General features: G+C 41.9%; 1 protein-coding gene across 1 annotated transcript in view; it reads left to right on the forward strand.

Annotated features, from left to right (window-relative positions):
• The first annotated feature begins 1290 nt into the window (after positions 1 to 1290).
• cntn1b (contactin 1b) overlaps positions 1291 to 26152 on the forward strand; it is a 685547-nt gene continuing 660685 nt past the window's right edge. Inside the window, exon 1 of the mRNA XM_048607547.1 lies at positions 1291 to 1385. The gene's annotated coding sequence lies outside the window, so the exon portion shown is untranslated. The remainder of the gene's footprint in view (positions 1386 to 26152) is intronic.

Below are 26152 nucleotides of genomic sequence, written 5' to 3' on the forward strand. Positions count from 1 at the left end.
AAAGGGGGCAAATCACAGCTCTGCTCTGTAAAATGTGACTATGAAGCCAAATGGTTTACCAAAGCTCCTTTAGAGAAAGGAAATGCCATCCTCACCTGTTCTGCTTTTTTTTCACGTCACCAATCCAACAACTCGTGCTTTCACCGCCCTCGGATTTAGCACAGCACTCAGGTGTATCAAATAATTCAAGGTGAACAGTTCAGAATCATCTCGGGGCAAGTGAGGATTGGAAACAAATGCCAGCATTGGTAGTGATGCTCACATCCTGAGAATAAATACTGAGCAGTCAATTTACACCTGTATCCCATTGCTCTGAATCTCTGTTATTAATCTTGCCAATCGGTTAGTGCAGTTACAGAAAGCAGACTGGCTGCATGAACTCTCTGGGATTTGTGGGTTAAAACTCGTGCCTGTGCTATTTCCAGAAGCGTGGAAGGGTAGGGGGCTTGCTGTCCATTTCTGATGTTGCTCCGAGCAACATGTTGCTGTGATACAATTGCTAGGTTGCCCGGGTTATGATAGAGATGACTGCATGCTTTAACACGAGCTTTTTGTTCGCCACGTCCTGTGGTTTTATAAATAAATCCACATCTCCCAATGTATTGAGTCAGCGAGTTCATAATGCCACTTCCATCTGACTGCCCCCTCCCAGCGGCTCAACAGTTCCGTGTTGGTACCTGTGCAGAGTACCAGAGCTAAGGGAGGTTTGTTAGGATCTCCAGTCCTCCTGTGGCAGCCGCTCCCAAATTGGGCAGGTTTCCCTTGCTAAGGTCAATCACTTTTTTGTTAATGTTTCTCCTGAGATGGATTGCTGCCCCTCCCACTCTGTGCATCAGGGGGAGGAGGATGGACTCCTCCTAGGGGTCTGCCTGCAAGTTCTCTGCAATGTCATTGACGCAATCCGGGCGCAGGCGAAAAGGGTGCGATGCAATTTTAATATTCGGGGAATTACGGTGTCGCCTGCACCTTTGCAGCCCCGCTTCTCCAAGCTGCGGGTTTGCAGCGTGTCAGTCTCCTCGCTGCAATTGACTTTCAGGGAGGGCCAAGATGCTGCTGCAAGGGTGTTGGAGATCTGTGTGTGGTGTGTGTATATTTCTGTAAACTCTACCTGCCTATCTCTGCAGTGCCCATCCCGTTGCACTCGTAGCTTCCAATGCAGTGGCCGTCCCGTTTGACGCAGCGACTGCAGCAGGCTGGGTGGGAGCCGCCCCGCCCACCCGCCGCAATCCTCCGGCCCGATAGGCTACCTCGCCCTTGATTGACGTCCAGGCTAGCCAATTGGGGCGGCGGGTTCCAGAGCAACCGGCTGTCAATCAGGACGGCCGGGGCGAGCTGTCAAACGCTACTCGGGTCCCAGTGACCGGGAGAGAGCAGACTGGCTTCAGGTGAGTACCTGCTCGCATCTGTAACGCCAGCCCAGGACGCTGCAGTAAAAACCCTCGCCTGGTGAGTGCAGCAGCAAAAATGCAAACCGTTTATCGTTATTTTCAGGGATTGAGCCGAGGCTGCGGAAAGTAGTGTGCTATCCGCACACCAACAGTGTCCCGTTCAACTCCCACGCTGCTAAATGTCAGCCTAGTCTCCAAATGCAGTTCTTTCTGGTGCTGGTTGTTTCAAGTAGTTTTCACGTGTAGGTCAAAGCATCCCTGTCTTCAGGGGGCATTCCTCTCATCCACTTTTTTTGCAAACCGCGGGGCCTGGGAAACTGTCACAGGTAACACCCTCGCATGGGTTTAATTTTTTTCAGTCATGTTTTGGTCTTACTGCGACAGTACATGGCCATCGTGCCCTCGTAGTTTTATAAGTTGGAAGACGCAGCAAATATTTATTACAAGCGGGTGGGAAAAATAATCTGCAGTTTCTTTTTTTTTAAAATGAAAAGAGGTGTGCAGTTACAGAAAGCAGACTGGCTGTATGAACTCTCTGGGATTTGTGGGTTAAAACTCGTGCCTGTGCTACATTCAGTACAATACGTTGTGTGTCTGTGCTCCTCACTCGGGAGTGTGTCACTGTTGGTAACATGCTGGGTTCATGATCAGCCCTTACAAGAGCAGAACGGGAGAGTGAAGTGTACGCATTTGGGTGTTGCCAGTCTGTAGACTGTTCATGTTGTGTATGTGCAAAAATTATCCTTGCTATCCGCTACCATTTACCTATTTAGGAACAGCTAAGTAATAATTTTACTTTTAATTTTGCAGCAGAACATTTACAAGATAGTCTTTTGACTGTAGTTTGCATTTGTGATTGGTATCTGAGAATTTGGGCATGGGAGGAAAGGTAATTTAATCTGCATCCTCTAGTTGGCATTATGTCATCCTTTAACGAGTATTTTAGTACAAAGGGATGTCAGAAGCAATACCATTGCAGAGAGTTCACATTGCTGTGTTGAAGGGATGCTAGAGATGATGACTATTGGTATCCCTGATTACCTGGGAGTAAATTTGAGCCTGCTCCCTCTTTTCTGACCCCAAACACCTCCTTTTCTTTCACCCTGCCACTCCCTGGAGAATACTTGTACTGCTCCTCCTCTGTATTATTCATTATTGGGAATGTGTCTAAACTTTGCCAGTGAGATTCCTAATGAGTGGTTTCAAATAAGCATCATCTGGCCATTTGGGCGTGTGGTGATGGCAAGGTGATTAGCACATCTCCTTGCAACTGGTCTGTTGCTGACATGAGAACACAGGATATACTACCCTCCTAGTCATTACCAGGAATCTCCCAAATAGAGTAATGTATTTTGTTTATTTTTCAGTTTAACACTGACCTTCTGTTGTCCTCTAATTTACCATGACTGAATTTAGAAGAACCTAATACATTGGGGAGATTTTCCTGAATTTCCACATTGAATTGCCATGGATGCAGTGAATACAGACAAATTAGTGGGCTCTAAAGCATCATTAATACAATCTACTGTGTGACAATCCTGTAGAGATAGGCTCCAGAAGGTAATGTAAAAATGTTGGTTGCTTGAGTGAGACTAATTGAGTACATGTGTTTATGAAATGTTCAATCCTGGGAAAGACGAGGCAGATCCAAGTGGAAAAAAGTTTTTTTTTTTTTTTGCTTTAACATCAGACTCCACCCCCCTGCCCCATGCACTTTTAAACACTAACAAATGCTTATATGGTTAGGTACTTGTTAGAAATTTTATCAGGATTTAGTGAAACGTAACGTGGGTTTTGAGAGAAGTGGAAACAAATGCTGGGTTGAAGTTCAATGACACCCATTGGACTGTGGACCAGCCTTGCCCATTGTGAAATTTTGGTGGGGTTCTTTAGCCTTGCTTGCAGTCAAGCTTCTAAAAAAAAAAGTAGTCCAAAGATGAAATCCCATGAGGAAGGCAATGTGAAACCACTTCATGTACTCTTCCCTAGTAGGTCACTCAGGAATTTTGCATGTGAAAATTTGGTGTATGGGGCAGAACAAACTGTTAGGTGAAATCCCATTTCTTTCTACTTGTAATCAACCTTAAAACCTAGATGTAGGAAACCTGATTAAACTACCATTCCACATATATTTGATATTTAATTACTGGTGCTTGGAGCTAAGTAGACACATTGCATTACAACCAGAATCCCAGAAGGGGAATCTGGGTTATCTGATCTGCAAAAGATTGCCAACACAAACTTTGTTTAATTGATATGCAAATTTGCTTTCTTCGGTTACAAGAAATGTGTAAATTCCCAACATTAAACTAAACTGATTTCTCACTTCTAACCCATCCTATCGTCAGCCATTTCAAAGTCACAGAAATTTCATGTGGCTCATTTAGTATTTGATAAATAAAAGTGTTTGGAAAACAAATTCAGGGTTTCATTCCCTCTGACCTGCTGTTTTTATAAGACAGCATTTAATTTATCACTGTTACACATGCAAAACCTTTCCCACTTCATGGAAAAAAAATCAAGAAATTGAGTTCATATTTTCTTCAGGTTTCAGATGAGCTTCTGCAGTCAATGAAAATAGGGCCTCATTGACCTATACATGCACTGAAGAATAGTTAGCCTCCTGTTAATGTTTATGCAATAATTGGACCTTTTTTGAATTTAATCTAAACCCTGGCCTTTTATCAGATTAAATAAAGGGAATTTGCATTCATAACATGCCTGATACACCTTCACAACTTGGCAAAGCCAAGTTAAATTAAATAGTTTAATTAAATAGTTAAATTAAATAGTTTGTGAAGCCACTGTTGTGAGATGTGAAAAACAGCAGCCAATTTCTGCAAAGCAAGATACCACAAACAGGAATGAAATGAATGACCAGATTATCTGTTTAATGACATCACTTGATGTGGTGGATAAATGTTGGCCAGATACCAGGGTGAAATGAATGATGTTTCCAGATACAGCTTTGTAAAATTAATACTTTTAATTAACTTATGACAGAAATAATGGCACAAGAATTTCCCTTGTGGGGACCAAAGTGCACAATCTCAGAGTAAGGGGTCGCCCATTCATGAGAGAGTTTAGGAAGGATTGCTTCTCTGGAGGTACTGAATCTGTGAAATTCTTTCCTGCAAAGGCTGGCCCTTCATGGCTGAGATAGAGTTTTAATCTGTAAGAGCATTGAGGGCATAAGGCAGGAAAGTGGAGTTGAGGTTTATCAGATCAGCTATAATCCCATTCATGCAGCAGACTCAACGGGCTGAATGGTCTACATCCGCTGCTCTGCCTTATAGTGTATGCTGTCTGGAGAGGGAGCTGGTTGGAGGATAGAAATCAAAGCCTAAGAGAAGAGGGAAGTTTCTGCTGAATTAGAACGTTTTGACCTGCTTTGCGTTAGGTCTTCTTACTTTAAATGATCTAGATTAGAGAAGAAATATCAAAATTTAATGGCACTATCAAATTGAATATGGCAAAGTCTGACCTAGGCTGTGAAAATCTGTGGTAGAACGTAGCAGTCATTTCAATGCAGTTCAATGTAGAGCAAATCACTTTTTAACTTCGGGAAAGAAAGCACACCTTCATTTCAAAGTAGTAGAGCTGAGAGACCTCAGTATGCAAATTAACAAGCCATTAAAGGTGACACCTTGAGTAGATGTGGCAACTTTAAAAGAAACTTTAACTTGAATCTTTCATTTCCCTGTTTAGAAGCCCAATATAAAAATGGACATGTGATGTCGAACTTATATAAAACAGTAGGCAACTTGTGAAATATTGTCCACAGATTTAGTCACTTTATTATAGGAAGCATATAAAAGAAATGGAAAAAGTGCCTGGTGAATTTAGTGCAATGGTATCAGATACCCATGATTCCAGTTTCCATACTTTCCATCCTCCACTATTCCCACTGATGGCATAGCTTCAGGCTTGCTTTATAGAATTCCCTTGCCATGTCAACAGGAAAAACAAAACCTAATAAACTCTTTCTTGAGCCTGCATTTCAGCTCCTCTTACTACAAAGCAGAAGAAACACATGTTTGGTGCATTTAAGGCAAAGTGTACAAATAATGCAAGTCATTCTTTTTACAGGCCCTGTGGGTGTGTGGAAACTCGAGAATGGACACAAGCAGTGCAGTGTTCAAGCTAGGGTTAGAGAGTGCACTAGCATGCTTGGATTGCATACATATAAACCTTTTAAAATTAATTATCATGATTCTGAAAGCCCAATCAATAAAAAGATCAATTTGCAGGCCTTCTGTGTCAAGTATAGCTTCATTCCAGCTTAAAATCACATGAGCCAAACTACCAGTCTCATTGACTTCAGTAACACGTTGATTCCCATGCCAGTTTATTGATGCCTACCCTGTGACTTCCAGCAAAGCACTGCCTCCAACCAGGTTTGGTTCTTCCTCACAGTAAGCCCTCGGCATGAATGAGTCCTGGCCCTGGTGGATGGTTGGCTCATGACTGCCATAACCCCATCACGGGGAAGTTGAAAAGCATGGTGAGTTAGCTTTGCAAAGACCTGCTAAAGTGGGCTAGTTTTAGCTGCATTGTTGCAATTTTCCCTACCCACTCCTGCCCGACTCATTCTTCTTGTTGCCACTTTCTATAGTGAACCGTCCTCTTCCGTCTCTCTTGTCTCTGTTAGTATTTACGAGTATACAAAGCATTTAGAGGTGCACCTGCGACACCAGGACACACAGGCTATGGACCAAGTGCTGGAAAATGGGACGAGAATGGTTCGGTGGTTGTTTTTGACACAATGGACTGTAGGGCCTTTTTCTGTGCTATGGATCTCTGTTACAACCGTTGTCAGGGCGTACCAAAACTGCTATCCACTCGACTTTCCTTCCTGGTCCCTATGTTCACTCTCACAGTTCACTCTCTTCCAGGACTCTCTCTGTCTCCTTGCAAACTGTTGCCATCACTCCTTTCCTCAAAATGAACCTTTGACTCCACTGTGCTGGCAAAGTATCAGTTTCCTTTTCTTTGCCAAAACCCTTGAAGATGATTTTGCATCTCAAATCTATGCCCAGCTTTCTCAAAACTCCATGCTTAAATTGAAGGATTAAATTAGTTTTTTATATGTGACTATGACCAAGGATGACGATGTGTAACTGTCTGTAGCCTTTGACATGCTTGACTGCACTAACCTGCAACAGCTCTCCACTGCTGTCCAGGCTTGCAAGGGCTTTCTCTTCTCTCTCCAGCACTGTTAGCTCTATCACCCTACTCCACCATCCAAGAACCTGTCCTTAGTCCCTCCCATGTCTCACATGGGTGCCACCCCTCAGCAGCAACATCCGAAAACACAGTCCATTTTCACATGCATGCCGACAACACCCAGCTATACCTCTGTAATTTCCTCTTAAAGTAATGTAACGGCTTCAACAGCTGCTCAGAATAAAGGTTTCCATGTTCAGACCACCATCTGTGCAAAGGCACCTCGTTGAGGCAAAATTTCTGCAGGGATTCTCCTGACCACCTGCAGTCATTTCTCCTCACTGTTCTTGGAACTTCTACCAATTGAACTACAACTCAACTAAACTTCAGCTGCATGCGCCTATCCTGCTTTGCTTCTCTGCTCACCTCTTGACTTTCGTTCCCCTTGCCATCAATGGGTAGTGCTCATCCTTGCTTTCAGATCCAGGTCCATCGCCTTGCCCTACCTAATCTCTGCCAATTTCTTCGGTCTTTTGAGCAGAAATGCCTGCTATCCCTGTAGCAGTGACAATACTTTTATTCTCCTCAGTCAACTATTTCTACCATATTAAGGCACCATGATGGTGTCTTTTAGTAACAAGTCTCTACATATTTGTGTGTTCATGTTTCTGTTCTTTTTGTAAGCCATTCAACAACTACCATTGGCAGAACTATCAGGTGATGTGGTTCTGTGCTGGAACTCCTTTCCTAAACCTTTCAGTGTCTCTAATCACTCTCCAAAGCCTTCTCTTAAACCCCTCCTTTAGTCCAAGGTTTCTGAGATGGCTCAATATTTGTTGCTTATTTTTCCCCTCACTCATTTTAGAATGTGTTTTTAAGCAGCGAAACATGGTTAAAATAATGTGGCCTTGATCACAGGTGGACGGACAGTAGTTTCATTGTAAGGATGGTTTGCAAGCAGCAGTGAGTGCATTCGCAGGTGATGGCTCAGTAACTCTCTGCATGCACTTTGCAAACTTGGCAGTCTTCTCATTACTTTCCATTAATGGCTATTTTAATTTCCATAATTCATTGCATTTAAAGATATAATATTTCAGATGAGTTACAGTAGAAGCTATGTTTAAACTCCTATACAAAATAAGACAGTGGAATTTCTTGTTCTTGGCTTGCTCAAACGCACTCCAGTGTGAAAATGTATTTTTATAAGAAAGGTACTTTGTCCTTTAGAAAGCAGCAAGAGAAATTTCACATTGAGGCAGCAGCTGGCGTGTTATTTGTGATATTTTGACACTTTAGAAGAAATAATATCACTGTTCTAGGACTTGTCTTGACTCACTTTTTGTCTCAAAATCTCAAACTCATGGAGCTTCCCATTTTCTATCTCTCATACATGTTTGACATATCCTTCCTCATATGAGTTGGGGAGTGCATTACTGTTAAGCAAGCTGTTTATGTCATTGTATGATAATAAGAGTACACCAGGGCTTTCTGCTAGAGAAGGGAGATTAAAACCGAAGTCTGAATCATTTAACTTGATCTCAATTTGTTTCATTATCATGATACAAATTCAGATGTGCCAAAGAAATTTGGATTTGGTCCAACTTGGCTCACAATTCAAAAAGAGCCTATTGTGGTAAATTCATATATTCTATGGCCCCAGAAATAAACTATGCTCATTGGATCCATGATCGAAGGGGACATGGAATGCAGATGTGTATATGCAATTCTGACCTATACACCTATTGACTGGAGCTGATGTCGAGAACATAGACAGTTGATGAGTATTCCTCCAATCTCCTCTTCACAGTCTCCAGCATTTCTCAGGATATCAGGTTTTTTCATCCAGTGTTGTGTTCAGGTGACCATTCAGATGGTGAAGTGAAATCTGTGCTAAATTTAACTTGTACTTGTGCCTCCTTAATAGTATTCTGGCTCTGCTGTTCCAGCAAGGTCATGAGTTGACCCATTTTTAAACAAAATATTGGCAAATTGCTTTGAGGTCAAACATCCCTTTGTAAGCTTTTTCACCGCTTTATCACCTTATGCTGCCAGAAAAGCTCAGTGTGAATTCCTGCACTTTGCTAAACAATGAGGTTGTTGAAGAAGATGAATGATTTTGCTTTTCTGGTGACAAACTGGATAATTTTTCCACCTAAAACTGCAATTTTGAATTGAAGATTTTGCATCACTTTTGTGTGTACTGTTGCATTGAACGTTTGTAGTTGACTTGTAAATGTTATTGACTCCTTACTGAGTGCTAGTAGCAGTTGTGTGAAGGAAACCAGGCAGAATCTCTAAATCACTTCCTATGAACAGATAATCTCAATGCTGCCTTGCTCCTTTATTGACTTTATAAGCTTCCAGCACAATCGACATCCTTTTCCAGAAGCTCGATATGTAGTTTTGGGGTACAAGGTACATGCTAAGATTGTTCATCTACAATCTGTGTAATTAGTCCAACAATATCCAAAATCATAACTGAGATGCAGGTCGACTCTGAATCACAGAGGGTTGAAAGACCTAAGTAAATGCTTGCTGAATATCGGCTAGACCACAACTGTAGTGCAGTGAGTATTTCTAGTGTCCATAATTATAAAATAAATCGGAGGCAATGGAAAATGCATTTAGATACGAGAACTGAGATGGTCCGATCATCAGAAAAAATAAACAGCCTGAAATGCTTCCACCCAGAAAAGAGGAGACAGAGAAATGGCCTGATGATGAACTTTTAAAATGTGAAGGTGTTCAGGAGGGTTGATGTAAAGAAGATGGTTCCACTTGTGAAGAGTCCATAAATGGAAGATAGTGACTTATAAATTTAATAAGAAATTCAGGAAACCTTTGTTACCTACTCTCCATGGACTATAGTAGCTCACCACCTTCCAAAGGAATGGGCAGCAAATGTTAGCCTTGCCAGTTAAACTCTGGTTCCATGATGTAATTAGAAGGAGCTCGGGATGATGAGAAATTGGAACTTATGACATGGGAAATGTTGTGACGGATAATATTAAGGGAGAATTCAGAGATGTATATGAGTGTGACAGGAATGCAAGGGTACTTAGTGGGTGGGACGCACTGAGGTGGGAAATGGCTCATGCAGAGCATAACCATGGATCGTTTGGGCAGAACGGCCTATATTTAGCTTGGTTAAAGTTGAGGTGCTTGTATCATTTCATAAGGAACTTGACCAGGGTCTGGAGACTTTTAAGTTGGAGATATGGCCACTGTTAACAGTAAACATTCCTTTGTTTTGAGTGCCTGTGGATGGAACAACTTGAAGTTGACTAGCAGTGAAGTAAATGCATGGCTATGGAACAACACCTCCAGGCCTGTTGAGTTTCTTTGAATGCTTTGAGGAGATGCCAGAGAAAATGAGGTTGATTTTTCGAATACAAGAGCGGAAATTGGGTCGGGGGTGGGGGAGGGAATGGTTTTGGCCATCGTGTGTGACAGCTGGGGTCAATTTGTATGTGGAGTCCGAGCAGTGATTAACCAGAGTGGATTAATTAGTAAGGACTGGAAGTGGGAGGTAGAATCGCTGGATTGGGATCGGAAAGGTTGAGAACATAATATTCTTAGTCTCACCATGCTATGAAAGAATATTTACAGAGTCTGCTGAAGTAAGGAAAACCTGAAACACTTACAAAAAGATTTTCCTTAAAATAATAGTTGCCTCAGCAATTTTATAAAGAAGGCACAGAGCTGTGAGTAGCTATCAATTCGCTAATCACTTGCTAAACCCAGTCAATCAATTAAAAGCTGTTAAATTCAACAATTGCATAATTATTTTGATATTTAAATCGTCAGCTAATTTAATATTAGAGATGAAGGCCAAGTGTTTGTTGAAAAGAAAAAAAATGTGGAGAGTTCAGGATGTCTCAAAATGGAAGAACTGAGAAATGAAAAGGGTGGTGGAAAAAAAAATGTTCTGCCTCGACCGCAATGATAAAAGAAAGAGGAGGAAATGGGGGAGAAAAGCTGTCTAAAAGGATTATATTTGTGAAATATGAAAAGGGGAATAATTCAAGGTGAACTTCAAAACAAAAAATTCTCATGAAAGATTATTGTCTTGGATCCAATGTGGTTTATCTTTCATTCAATTTTAACAATTTGTGCTGAAATGTGGTTTGTGCACCATATAAACTAAGTTTAAAGCATTACTTCACTTTCAATTTTACTTCCATCTCCGTGACAGGAGTTATTAAGTGATCACTGAACTGTTAAGAGGAAGTTGTATTTTACCTTGTCACCTTGAAATACACCGTAATCATAAGTCTGGAATTGATGCAAAGCTGCCTGAAGCAGACATATTTACCACAACCCTTGTCTGGACAGGCTGTAAATAGTTAAAAACTGAAGTGGTTTCAGTGTCAAGCAGAAATTAATGCTACCAAAATCCATGGTATCATTAATTCGGGATTGAGTTAATGGACTGAAGCTGGATTCCAGGATTCTGAATCACCTGTCTTTTAGTATTGCAATAAGAGTCAGCAATTTAAATGTTGAGTTTGTATTTTTGTCAGCTCAGTGTAATAAATCTTGCCATAAATACCTGTCATGACTTTAGCATGAACTATATGTACAATAATATATCTGAGCCAATTATGTTGTATTGTATGGAGTTTCATCATCTATTTCCAGTGGCAGAAGAACGGATTATTAACCACATAATATTTGAGGCAGAAGGTTAACCTTTGTTTAAATATGCAGGTTTGTTGGAAGAACCAGTGAGCATGAATAACAAGTGTTAAAACATGCCGTACTCTGCTTTATCAAATAATAGGCAAATACTGGCTAGGTTTCAGATGATGTGTTGAACTGACGCACTGTACAGGTATGTTTCTCAGATGGCGTGGTATTAGTCGAAGAATATAAGAACATTCCCTTGGTGCTCTCGCTGAATTTATTCCCTCAATTAATATTAATAAATTAGTGACTTAAACTTGATGCTGCTTGGCCTGCTGTGTTCATCCAGCTCTGCACCTTGTCTCACTTAAACTTACTGCTGGACTTACTATAATGTCTTCAACAATGACATATCCACACAATTGTTTTGAGGCATTTTATCTTTGAAATGTTTGTGCCACATAAATGCCAGCTTGTTCTTGAATATTCATCATGACGTGATAGGAGTCATATTCACCTGAAGATGCCAAGTTCATTCCCTGGACGGAGATAGGTTTGTTGGCATTGCCCAGGGCTCCTGCACATGCGGTTGAATTTGCCTTGGCATCTGCAGGCTAGGGAAGGAGAAGAACTAAGTTAGGGGATTTTTTTTTGACTGACATACTCTGCTGGAAAGATCATCTATTGAATAATGACCGGGGACACGTTTGGACTCAGTTGTGTCACCTTTCACGGGCAAATATCTTGCTGACTGATTTATAGGGAATGCCCAAGGCTGATGTGGAAGAGGAGAGGGGATGTTCCTCAGTGCTTTCCAAAGAAAAGAGGACTAAATCTAGAGGATTGGAGAAACAGATCCTCTGAAAGCATTTAAAATAAATGAGTTACAAAAATAATTAATTTTGTCCTCTCTGGGTTTACAGAAGCTTTAAAATTTATTCAGGTCATGTTTCCCACCTGCAGTTGTGTGTTGCATGAATGACTATGCAGTGCAGATTAATTTTAAACAATATCATGGTGTAATGTTAAAATAATTCTGGTGCAGAGGATTAATATTCACCAACCTCTATCCAATGCCAGTTCAGTGTGATGATGGCTTACTGTGATCAGCAACACCTTTTTTTCTGCTAATTATGCCTGCAGTTTAAGGGCATTTCAAGGACTTCTATGCTGGTGGCAGCCTCAGTGATGCAGCATGTCGGATACAATTCCTCCCTGCACAGTCTGAATCCTTTACTTTGGCGTTGAAGCAGCGAGTGGAGCAACATTTTGAGCTTGCTCTCTCTCTCTGTGGAGGAGTGCCAAATTGGTCACTCCTGTATCTTGTAAAATGCATAACTTTCTGAGAAATCATCTGACCTACCCGAAAAATTGAGTGAGCGGTGGCTTGTTTGGCAGCTTCCTGCATTTGTGCAATTGGGTGTGAAAACGCAACGGATTTTTGCTTTTGGTTAATCCAAGCTATCACCTCTGTTTGCAGGTTGTTCGGAAATCAGTTTAAAATGGATTCCCCCTAGCCGGTCTACAGCCAAGCCACAGCAGGAGCCATATTATAGGCAGCCTCCTGAAAACAAAGACCTCTCTCGATTTAATCTATTTCTGTGTATCTCGGGCTTTCTTTCTCTACTTTGCTCTTGCAGATCACCACTCCACTCTCCATAAAGCAAGCATGAGCTCACAAATTTAATCGCAGGCAAGGTCCCGCAATAGAGAACAGGCTGGAAGGACACAGATAGTTCCTTTAACATCTGACAAAAAGGCAGGTTAGCATTTCAAGCATCAAGCTGCAGTCAGCACCAGATGATGAGAATCCCAAAATAGCATTGAAAACAGAACTGAAATTGCTTTGTGTAACAATAAGAAATGACCAAGGCATGTTCTGGTCAGTCGATCTGCAAAGTTGCCCTTACCAACATTTGTGGGCTATTGCTGAAACTAGTCATATTCGCTCATTTAATCATCCCTTTCAAGCAGGACAAGTGGCAATTGTGCCGTGCAACTGCCAGACAATAACCTTCTCCAACAAGACAGAATTTATTTCCCTTCTTGAATCATTCCCTTCATTTCCCTTCGAAATACAATGACATTTAATCCCCCCACTATCAGCGTTCTGGGATTACAATTGACCAAAAGTTGAATAGCACCAGCCATTTCAATCCCGTGACTCCTGCAGAGCAGAGGCTGGAAATTCTCCCATCTTCTGCACATTTCCTGTCTCTTGCCTTCCACCGACAAGGCACAAGTCAGGAGTGCAATGGAATATTCCCCCCCCAGATGAGTGCAACTCCAACAACAGCCCAGAGGATCACCTCCATACAGAATAAAGCAGCCCCTTCATCAGTACTCTGTGCACCACCTTCAACTCTCTCTTCCATTCGCTGCTGACACACAGGGTCAAAGATGCGAGCCATCCACATGATGCTGTGCAACAACTCACTAAGACTTCTTAAACTCCACCTTCCAAACCTGCAACCTCTACCACTTAGAATGACAGGTGCATGGCAACATCACTAACTGCAAGCTCCACACCATCCTAACTTGTTCCTTCAATGTTTTGGGGTCAAAATCTTAGAAATTCTTCGTGAACTGCAACGATTCAAGAAGATAACGCGCCATCAACTTATTGAGGGCAATCTGGGATTGGCAGCCCACTACAAAACATTCTTTTAATATAAAAGAACTGGCATAGGAAAAGATGTATGTAAATTAGGTTATTTCCAGGGGACAATGACATAATGCTCATAGCAGTGGTAATCTGGAAGCCCAGTCTAATCCTCTTGGGACAAGGGTACAAATTCTCCTGCAGCAGCTGCTAGAATTTAAATTTAATTAATAAATCTGAAATAAGGTACCATCTAGCCATTGCTTGTTGTAAAAATCCATTTGGTTCACTAATGTCCTTAGGGAAGGAAATCTACTACCCTGATCCAGTCTGGCCTACGTGTGACTCCAAGCCCATAGCAATGTGGTTAATACTTAACCAAGCGGAGGCTTGGGGACCGTCTTGCAGAACACCTACGCTCGGTTTGCACTAAACAACTGCACCTCCCAGTCACAAACCATTTCAACTTCCCCTCCCATTCCTCAGACGACATGACCATCCTGGGCCTCCTGCAGTGCCACAACGATGCCACCCAAAGGTTGCAGAAACAGCAACTCATATTCCGCTTGCGAACCCTGCAGCCCAATGGTATCAATGTGGATTTCACAAGCTTCAAAATCTCCCCTCCCCTACCGCATCCCAAAACCAGCCCAGCTCGTCCCCGCCTCCCTAACCTGTTCTTCCTCCCACCTATCCCCTCCTCCCACCTCAAGCCCCACCCCCATCTCCTACCTACTAACCTCATCCTGCTCCCTTGACCTGTCCGTCCTCCCTGGACTGACCTATCCCCTCCCTACCTCCCCACCTACACTCACCTTTACTGGCTCCATCTCCGCCTCTTTGACCTGTCTGTCTTCTCTCCACCTATCTTCTCCTCTATCCATCTTCTATCCGCCTCCCACTCTCACCCTATTTATTTCAGAACCCCCTTCCCCTCCTCCATTTCTGAAGAAGGGTCCAGGCCCGAAACGTCAGCCTTCCTGCTCCTCTGATACTGCTTGGCCTGCTGTGTTCATCCAGCTCTACACCTTGTTATCTCTAATACTTAACTGCACCCTGATGTGACCATATAGACACTTCACTTATGGGCAGCAAGGGACAGACAACAAATGCTGACCTTGCAGTGATGCCCACATCCCATGAAAGAACAGGTCGATGACCACAAGAGATTTCATTGGACCTGAGCATAACCTATAAATCCAGTAGTTATTGCCCATCCCGATCTGCCCTTGAGAAGCTGGTGGTGAGCTGCTTTCTTGACCCATTGTAGTCCCTCAGTGTAGGTGGCCTCTAACTGTGCTGTTAGAACGGGCACTCTTAGATTTTGACCCATGAGTGGATGAATGGCTGTTCTCTTGTTTCACCTCTGAATTGACTGCACCAGGTATTTGTAGAAGAGATAGTAGGAACTGCCGATGCTGGAGTCAGAGATAACAAGGTGTGGAGCTGGAGGAACACAGCAGGCCAGGCAGCATCAGAGGAGCAGGAAAGCTGATGTTTCGGGCCTAGGCCTTTCTGAAGAAGGGTCCAGACCCAAAACGTTAGCTTTCCTGCTGCTCTGATGCTGCCTGGCCTGCTGTGTTCCTCCAGCTCCACACCTTGTTATTTGTAGAAGAATTTGCTGACCAATTCAGCGATGTTTAACTGTTGAAGTGTTGTGTGTAAAAGACACACTCAGACAGTTTTTTTTAATAGGTTTTATAAGAAAGGGAAATATTATTTAATTTTTACGACCAAATCTGTAAAACATAATTTAAAACTGCTGTAATTTGCATATGCATGCAAGAAATTCTCGCGCGCGCGCGCTCTTTCTCTCTCTCTCTCTCTCTCTCTTGCGCGCACACACAGTAGGTAGGTACAAAGAGGAAGAGGAGATTAAATTATATAAAAGTATCCAAAAAGAAAGTCAATGATATATAGATCCTTAGAATCGTGCTATAAATGGTTTTGGCCGATGACTGACTATGTGGGTATCCAGAATCTGTGTGGATATTTTAATGGTTTAACAAAAACACTGCCTTTCCTCTGTAATCAGCAGCAGATTTATGTTGAAGATGCTGTCTGTGGCTGGTCACTTACAGGCAGGGCACAAGTGATGTAAGTCGTGCCTTCTGCAGGATATTTTACCTGATGCAGCAATACTTTTCTTATATTATGACGTATAACATAAGAAACAAGATGCAGATAGGGTATTGAAGGACCCAACAGATATTTATTACAGTTGGCTTATTACATTGATTATTATATTCATGAATATATAAGCCAAAGGGCTAATCTTAAAGCAGTTCGTTCAGTGTTCTTTCAATAGCATGTCATGATTCAAGTGAGCTGAGCTGGGCCAATTTTGTATCTGCTGTAATTTCAGCAGCAGGTGGCAACAGAGGATGGGCACCAAGCAGGGGAACTGGAGCATTTGTGCTGGGGCTTCTAGCAGCAGGTGGTGATGGTGAGGGAGGGCATCTATAGCAGTCCAATGGGACATCACTGAAAAACTAAGGTGAGTTTGGAGGAAGAAGGCCTTGTAGGGGAAAAAGAGCGGTCAGACAAAGGATTCATCAACCCAATGTAATTCACAGGCTTCTTTACGTGTAAATATTTTCTTATTTAACCGTTAATCTCCCATCGTGTTTTTGATGCCAGTAGAATAAAGAATCCTTGCCTTGTAATCTATGCGACTTGTGTGTGTTCAGATCTCAGGTTACACTGATTTGCTGTTGTCCCTTCTAGTCCACGAGCTGTAACTTCTCTCAGAAGTCTGTTGTATGGCACAGCATTGAATGCCTTTTGGAAGTCCAAGGATCCACATCAATCCTCATTGATTCTTTTTGTTACCTTTTCAAAAAAACTCCAGCAAGTGAGTCAGATACAATTTCCCCATTAGAAATCCATGCTGACTCTTGGTTAATCACCTATCTTTTCCATGTAACTCCTAATTGTAGCCTGAATAGTTGTTTCTCCAAGTTTTTAGACCACTGACCTTTGACTAGTCTGTAGTTGCTGGGCTTATCCTTATCCTTTTCTTCAACAAAGCTGTAATATCTGAAATTCTTGAGTCTTCTGGCTTCTCCCCTCAATGTAATGAAGACTAGGAGATTCTGGCTCAAGTTCCTGCAATTTCCACTTTGATTTCCTTCAATAACCTTGGATGCAAATCATCCAGTCCTTGTTCCTTGTCAGCTTTAAGTAGTGATAGCCTGGCCAACTATGTTACATCTTTCGTGTTGCTTAGCTCTTGCCAGGTCATCACATCATTGAATTATCTGGGATGTTCTCTTTCTCAGCACTGCTCTCCTTAACCAATACCACCATCCCTCTTCTCCTTCATTTCCTACTTTTTCTGAACAAGTTGTATCCAGGAGTATTTTAATGTCCAGCCCTCTGAGCCAGGTCTCTGTTCTCCGTACAACATCTGATGTCAATATTGTAATCTGATTCCATAACTCCCCAATTATATTTACTGTACACCATGCATTCACATATTTGCATATTAAGCATGACTTGATTTTATTCCTTTCTCCCTTACTCCAACACCACATGTTGCCCTTTTAATCTCAATATTAGGCTATCTGTGACTCCAAGTGTTATGTGAAACTTGATATTCCTCTGTAATGTTCTCTCTTGGTTCCCACACCCTTGCTGAGCCCATTCAATAGCCCCAGCAAAAAATCTGCAAGGAACACAGTCCCAACTCTGCTCATTTCCAACTCAGCCAGCTTGTACAGGTATCACTTTCCCCAGACAGAGACTCAGTGTCCCGGGATCGAAAGCTCTCCCTCCTTGCACGCCATCCAGCCACACAATTAATTTGCTTTATCCTTCCATTTCTTGCTCACTTTCACATGGCAGGGAGAGTAATTGGAGATTACTACGTTTGAGGTCCTGCTTGCTAATTTTCAACCGAGCTCCTGAAATTCTGATTACAGGAGGTCATCCCTTTCTTCCTACCTGAGTCATTGGTACCAACGTGGTTCATAAGCTCTGAGTGTTCCCCTTCCCTGACCCCAGGAATGATGATGGTGATTGTCTCTGGGTGCTCTTTCACCCACTCTTAAAACAATGGGGAAAAGCAAAAATTGGAGTGCGACTTGTTCGACCTCAATTAGATTAAAGCAACAGTAAGTCCTATCTGAAATTAATTACAATTGGAAATATTATCCAGAGCTAATGACTATATTAAAAATCATGTGTTGTCTTCCTTTTAAAACGCCGCTGTCCCTGTCTGCAGAGATAGACTTATCTGCACATTCTTTAAACCTTTCGTAATGTCAGTGCTATGTGAGAGAGATTCTGCTAAAAGAAACTAGAATAGCTTAGGACAAAGCAGTCCACAACAAGATCATCATGGATAGAAAGTTAATAAATCCTTTTTGAAGAAACATCTTGAGATCTGACCTGAGCTGGTCTGCACAGACAAACCCAGACCAAAACAATGCCTATAGCTTTGAACGCAAATTGATATTTTCTCACTAACGTGACTCATTTCGTGATGGTAGTCTGCAGCAAATTAGTCAAGATTTATCTAAAACCTTTTGTATTGCAGTTTCATTCTCTTGGGAACTAAGTTGTTAATTTCCAAAGTAAATATTAATTAATTAATTAATTAAAGCAATAATGACTTTTCAAAGTAGAATCACATCCATTGATTGAATAGTTTCTTTTTCATTTTAATGACTTTATTTGAAGAAAGAGAATGCATTCATCTATCTCAATTTTTTAAAAACAAGCATTGGCTGAGGTGGTGTGTGGGGGAATGATGATGTAGTGCTGATGTGAGTGGACTTGTTATCTCGAACCCAAAGCTATATTCTGGGGAAATGGGTTTGAATCCTACTGTAGCAGATGGCGAAACTTGAATTCAATAAAATTCTGGAATGAAAAACATCAGCCTAATGGTGACCTTGTTAAACACTGTTGTTTGTCATGAAAAGCCATCTGGTTCCCCAATGTCCTTTAGGGAAGGTAATCTGCCATCCTTGCCTGATCTGGATTCTGTGTGATTCCAAAATCGCAGCAATGTTATTAACTCGGTTACCCTCTGGGCAATTATGAATGGGCAATAAAAGCTCTCCTGATTAGTGATGTCCACATCTGTTGAACAAATTGTTTTAAAATCCTGACATTCTTTTGATTTGATTTATTGTAGTCACATGTACAGTGAAAAGTTTGTTTTGTGAGCAGTACAGGCGGATCATAACAAACAAGAACATACAGACCGTAGGGTGCTTACAGCGAATCATTCAAGGTTACGGCTGCACAGGAGGTGCACAAAACAAGATCAACGTTAGCAAGATCAACATTCTGTGAGATTAGAGAGGTCCATTCAGCAGTCTAATAACAGTAGGGATGAAGCTATTCTTGAACCTGTTGATGATTGTGTTCAAGCTTGTGTATCCTCTGCCTGACGGGAGAGGTTGGAAGAGAGTATTATCAGGGAGGGAGGGGTCTTTGATGATGTTGGCAGCCTTTCCAAGGCAACGAGAAGTATCAATGGAGTCCATGGATGGAAGGTTGGCTTCCATGATGGTCTGGGCTGTGCACACAACTTTCTGTAGTTTCTTACGGTCCTGGGCAGAGCAGTTGCCGTACCAGTCTGTAATGTACCCAAACAGAATGCTATCTATAGTGCATCTGTAAAAGTTGGTGAGGGACCTTGTGGACATACCAAATTTCCTGTCTTCTCATGCATTCTGAAGGTACACAGCTGGCCAGCCAGCATCTGAAGAGAGAGGAGCAAAGAGAACCTTTCAGACTGATGCCCTTTTTATTTGAACTGGGGCAAGTTACCAATGCAGCATATTTTAATCAGATGCAGAGGACAGAACAGGTGGAGCCTGTGCTAGTTATACCACACTTGCTACATCGGTCATCCTCCAACTTTATTTTGGTTGAAGAATCCTATTTCATATGAATAACTGTTAACAACTTTCACTCCCATCATTAAATTACCATATTAAATGATTTCCACAACATTTGACAAAAGTGTTTGACTCCCTTCTTGAAGTTTCAAAGAACAAAGAAAATTACAGCGCAGGAACAGGCTCTTCGGCCCTCCAAGCCTGCATCGACATGCTGTCCATCTCAACTAAAACCCCCTACCCTTCCGGGGACCGTATCCCTCTATTCCCATCCTATTCATGTATTTGTCAAGACATCCTTTAAAAGTCACTATTGTATCTGTTTCCACTACCTCCCCTGGCAACGAGTTCCAGGCACCCACCACCCTCTGTGTTTTAAAAAAAAAACAAAAAACGTGCCTCATACATCACCATTAAACCTTGCCCCTTGCACCTTAAACTTATGCCCCCAAGCAATCGACTCTTCCACCCTGGGAAAAAGCTTCTGACTGTCCACTATGTCCATGCCCTTCATAATCTTGTAGACCTTGATCAGGTCGCCCCTCAACCTCCGTCGTTCCAGTGAGAATAACCCAAGTTTCTCCAACCTCTCCTCATAGCTAATGCCCTCCATACCAGGCAACATCCTGGTAAATCTTTTCTGTACCCTCTCCAAAGCCACCACATCCTTCTGGTAGTGTAGCAACCAGAATTGAACACAATATTCCAAATCAGCCTAACTAATGTTCTATAAAGCTGCAATATTTAAACTCAGTGCCCCGGCCAATGAAGACAAGCATGTCATATGCCTTGATGACCTTTTCCACCTGTGTTGCCACTTTAAGTGACCTGTGTACCTGTATACCCAGATCCCTCTGCCTATTAGTACTGTTAAGGGTTCTGCCATTTACTGTATATTTTCCATTTGGATTAGACCTTCCAAAATGCATTACCTCACATTTTTCCGGATTAAACTCCATCTGCCATCTCTCTGCCCAAGTTACCAAACGATCTATATCCAGCTGTATCCTTTGACAGTCCTCATGGCCATCCACAATTCCACCAACCTTTGTGTCATCGGCAAACTTACTAATCAGACCAGTTACATTTTCCTCCAAATCACTTATATATATTCCAAATAGCAAAGGTCCCAAAACTGATCCCTGAGGAATGCCACTAGTCACAGCCCTCCATTCAGAGATGCACCCTTCCACTGCTACCCTCTGTCTTCTCTGACCGAGCCAGTTTTTTATCCATCTTTCAAGCTCACCTCTGATCCTGTTCATTGGTAAATTTTTTTTTTTTTGTTTTTTTTTTTTAAAAATGCTCCTGTCTCGGAAAAAGACAGAGCACACCTTACTAGTTTATGGAACAGATTCCAACCCAGACAGACCTGTAACTTTTAAGACCATTACATGTCATTGCAACATGCAATGTAGTGTAGTCAGTCTTCTTCATGTGTACATGTTGTGCAGTAACATCAGTAAGCACAGAACCCAAAATCATGTGTGTCAGTCTGTTACACTCTAGCATTGTATATAGTTAGTGTTATAAATAATCTTCAGGTAATGGGACTCCCAGCAGCGTGTGGCAGTGGTGATGGAGTACACTGAGCAAGGAAGCTGGGTATTCTCTGGGATTTCCATCAGTTAGGTGGCAGTGATAAGCAAGAGCAGCTGGAGCAGTTAATCAGACTTTCATTAGAAAGAAAGGGTATGTTTGGTGTGGTGAGTGCTGATGGGACAAAATGCCTCCTTGTTCCAGTTTTCCTGCTCACCCAATGCTCCTGAATAATTTATATTTTGGTTTTGAGTACATGAAGAGGAAAGGTTCAGAGGGGTATGAGCCAAATGCTGGCAAATGGGACTAGACTAATTCAGGATACCTGGTCAGCATGGACGAGTTGGACAGAGAGTCTGTTTCCCTGCTGTACAACTGTATGACTCTTTTCCCAAATAATTTTCTCAATTGCTTTTCGTAGGTACAGGTACCAATATTTGGTTGTGATACCTATATTGGAATTTCACCGGCACTGAATTGCCGCAAAGTCACTACTTTTGTGTCTATAAATCTCCAGTCAATTGCGTTTGAACTTTCTGACTGCAAGAAGGTGGCGGACAAACAAAGGAATTCCTCAGCCCAGTGTCACCCACATGGTCAGTCCCTGTACAGAGTGCAAATCGTTCCTTGTTTATTCCTTAATTTCCCTTGTTTGTAATGACCTTATGTCAGTGGCATACATAACCCCTGCTTCATGATCTTTAGGCTGTCCACGTATTCATATCTCCTGTGATGTTAAGATATCGAACTCAAGAACCCTGGTGGCCTGTTACATGGGCTAACATGTAAGCCACAAGTACATCATGGCCAGCACTCATTTTTACACTTTGACTCTACCTGCCAATTTTTGAACTGATTGAGTTTAACTTTAAAACGTGACAGTGTATTTTAGCAAAAGCTGTGACTACTTCAAAAGCATTTTTTAGTTTGTCAACCTGAGCAATCAAACAGCAATAGAAATATAAGCCACACTTTTTTGAAATGGTCATTTTGTTTCTTTCTGACAAACTGTTTAACAGCTAACCCAGCCAAACCAAATATAACTTAATTCCTCACTTGCTTAATCAAGTCAAAACTATTCATTATTAGTAAATAACTAAATGGAGGTGCTCGGCATATAAACAACAGCTCTGACCAATGCAACAGTGAGGAGCCTTTCTTCGCATTCTGATGATGGAGTGAGCATGTAGGTATAACTGGTAAAGCTGAAGCATTTGCAAATCTCTTCAGTTGGAATATTCAATTGATGAGGTTCATTGTACGTCACTTTGGAGGCTAATTGTTTTCAGGACATGGGCATTAATGGGGACTTACCTGTGTTCCTATATATAACAGTAGACTGAAAGTGTGGTTGATGTTCAACGATGCATGATGTATAATGTATTTCTCCACAGATAAATAATAATTATTAGTACGTAGCTGGCAATGTTCTAACCTTCACCAGTTGGTTAGCTGAGTCTTAATAAATGATCCACTTCATTGACGTCCTGAGGTTCCAGTTCTTAGAGAAACCAGTCTTCAACCAATTCAACTCACTCCATGTGATAGCAGGAGGCAAATTGCTATACTAGATACAGCAAAGGCTATGGGTGCTCACAACATCCCAGTGGTAGAGGTGATGGTGACTTAATGGCAAATGTCACATGGAGGAAACATTGAGGATGATGAGAACAGAGAATGTACTCTGGGTGGGGGACTCCAATACTCATCATGGAGAGTGCCTCAATTACACCAGAACTGACCAAACTGGCTGAATCCTAAAGGACAGAACTGCTTGACTGCGTTTGTGACAAATGACCAGCTTTGAAAGGTCCTCAACTCAGTGATTTGTTTTTAATCTATCTACCTGCTGTTTAAATGCTTCCAGTGATCTCGTCTTCAAACCTCTGAATTCCACATATTCACTCATCTCTGAGAGACAAAGGTCTTTCGCGTCAATTTTAAATGAGTGTCCCCTTTTTCCGTAAATACACCCTGGTTTGAGACTGTGCCACTTGTGGAATCTTCTCAACATCTCCCTGGAAAGGATCACTCTTCATTATTCTAGTGAATGAATAAATAAAGGCCCAACCTGTTTAGCTGTTTGTGACGTCAGCCCCTTTGTCCTGGGAATCAACCTATGATTCTCCTTCAAACTACCTCCAATGTCAATATATCCTCGCTTAACAATAGCGAGTGAAACTGTATACAGTACTCTAGACGCAGCCTCACCAACACCCTGTTAAGTTGTAATAAGACTTCCCTATTTATAAACACCAATCCTCCTTTAAAAAAAAGGCAAAACATGTATTCACCTTCTTAATTACCTGCTGCACCTTCATGCTAACTTTGTGTTTCATGCACAAGAACACCCAGATCCCTCTGCATTTGCACTTTCTTTTTGGAGGGTCTCCATTTAAATAATAGTCTACCTTTTTATTCTTCCTACCAAAGTGCATGACCTTATATTAAGCTCGAATTGCCAGGTTTGGCACTCCACTCAACCTTTCTGTGAGCCTTTGCAGATTTCTTTGTCGTCATTACATGTCCTCCTACCTATTTTTGTATCATCAGCAGCTTTGAACTCATTATACTCTGCCCCATCATACAGCCATGCAGCACTGAAATAGATCCTTCAGTCCAACTCATCCACGCTGACCAGACATGCCAATCTGACCTAGTCCCATTTGTCAGCATTTGGCCCATATCCCTCTAAACCCTTCCTATTCATGTACCCATCCAGATGCCTTTTAAATACTGCAATTGTACCAGCCTCCACCACTTCCTCTGGCAGCTTGTTCCATACATGCACCACCCTCTGTGAAAAAGTTACCCCTCAAGTCATTTTTAAACCTTTCCCCTCTCACCTTAAACCTGGACTTAACAACCCTGGGAAAAAGACCTTGACTGTTCCCCGTATCCATGCCCCTCATGATTTTATAAACCTCTATAAGGTCACCCCTCAGTCTCCGATGCTCCAGGGAAAATAGCCTCGGCCTCTCCCTGTAGCTCAAACCCTCCAATCCTGGCAACATTCTTGTGAATCTTTTCTGCATCCTCTCAAGTTCAACAATATCCCATAGAAGGGCACCATTAACAAAATAGTAAATAATGAAGGTTCTAGCGCTAACTACCTTAGTTAACTGATTATTTATAATAGCTTTACAAACTCTTTCAGTCCTGAGATGGGGTGCTTCCTTTATGACCTACATCCCTCCTTTGCTTCTTTGTGTTTTCCTTCCTTTTTCATGCTTTCCTTCCTTCCCTTCTTTCTATCCTTGTCTCTTCCCTCTCTCTTTCTGAGTTCCCTCGAGACTCCACATTCACTTTTTATTTCATGTTAAGCTATTTTTCTGCTCTGTTAGCTGTGTGTACTGTCTACTTCACCTAAATGCAATCCTTCACATCCTGAAAGTTTACTTGACTAATTCTGGAACAAGTGGATTGCCTCATGAAGATAGGCTAGACAGGCAAGGCTGTATCCCCTGAAGTTTAGAAGAGTCAGCTGTGACTGAATTGAAATGTGTACAATCCTGAGGGGACTTGACCAGGTGAATGCGGAAAGAATATTTCTACATGTGGGAAAATCTAGAACTAGGAGTCATCGTTTAGAAATAAGGCTTCACCCTTTTAAGCCAGAGATGAGGGGATGGGGTGGGCTGAGAATCTTTGAAATTCCCTTTCACAGAAGGTAGTGGATGCAGAATCTTAGCCTAGTTTTAAGACAAGACTCTTGATTGCCAAGGTGCTGCAAAATTACTGGGGGTCTGTGTGCAGGAATACAAAGTTGAGGTAAAACTCAGATCAGCCGTAATCTTATTGAATGGCGAGTGGACTCGGAGGGCCGAGTGGCCTATTCTTGTTCACTGGCTGTGAATGTCACTGAGTTCCAAATCAACAACAAATTTGCATTGGGTTTGTGCAAGTTCTGTTATACAAATGAGGAATTGTGACATTTTCTTTGATGTTAGAGGGACTCCATTTGTTGACTAACTTTTACTTATTCGTCCAGCAGTTAAAGTAGTCAACATTTCTGTCACTGCAGAGGGTAAGCAACGAAATTTGTCTTACAAGACAGTTGCTTCATTTGCCTTTTGCAAGGTTTTCTGAGATTTAAAAAAAACACTTTCCAAACCGTATGGCCATTTCAGAACATTGATTTTATTCACTTTCACCACATGCTGGTATTTCAAAGAAAAATCACAGTCTTCAAACTCACATTGATCTCACCAGCTCCTAAGTACAGATCTAAAACCTGCCTGCCAAAGAGACTGGTGATAACCTTTAAATTACATCACCCTGTATGTCAGTAAGCATGCAAAAAAAAATCTAAAACATTGCATCTTAGCAAGTGGGCAGTGTAACTGAGCATTTGAGGAAGTGAGTTTAAACTTAATTTGCACAGGGAGTAGTAAAGGGAACAGTTAGCGGGCAGTAAGACAGAGCCAGGGAGTAACCTTGTGCAAGTTAGAAGGAGCTGGGTGCATGTAACAGGAAAGGGTGCTTGAGAATGAATGAACAGTGCTTTAGAATCTCTCAATAGAAGAGACAGATTATAATATTTTCATCCAGCCTGTGCAGCTGTGTATCTTAGAATTGCAGAATTATTAAAGCATGAAAAAAGGCCACTTCACCCATTGTGTGTCTACACTGGCTCTTCAATGAGCAATTCACTTGGTGCCATTCTCAGGATTTCTCCCTGTCACCCTGCACATTCTTCTGTTTTGGGTAGCATCCACTCCGTTTGTGTATTTTTAAAAAATCGGTGTAAAATGAGAGCAAACGACAGCTTCATGATTTGCCATGAGTTACTTCCTCACTTTTTAATCCAGAGATGGAAAGAAAACCCCATGTTCCAGTTGTTTCAGAGATAGTAGGAACTGCAGATGCTGGAGAATCTGAGATAACAAGGTGTAGAGCTGGATGAACACAGCAGGCCAAGCAGCATCAGAGGAGCAGGAAGGCTGACGTTTCGGGCCTAGATCCTTCTTCTTTTC

The sequence above is a fragment of the Rhincodon typus genome, chromosome 18, assembly GCF_021869965.1.
Source record: "Rhincodon typus isolate 14 chromosome 18, sRhiTyp1.1, whole genome shotgun sequence".
Taxonomy (NCBI): Eukaryota; Metazoa; Chordata; class Chondrichthyes; order Orectolobiformes; family Rhincodontidae; genus Rhincodon; species Rhincodon typus.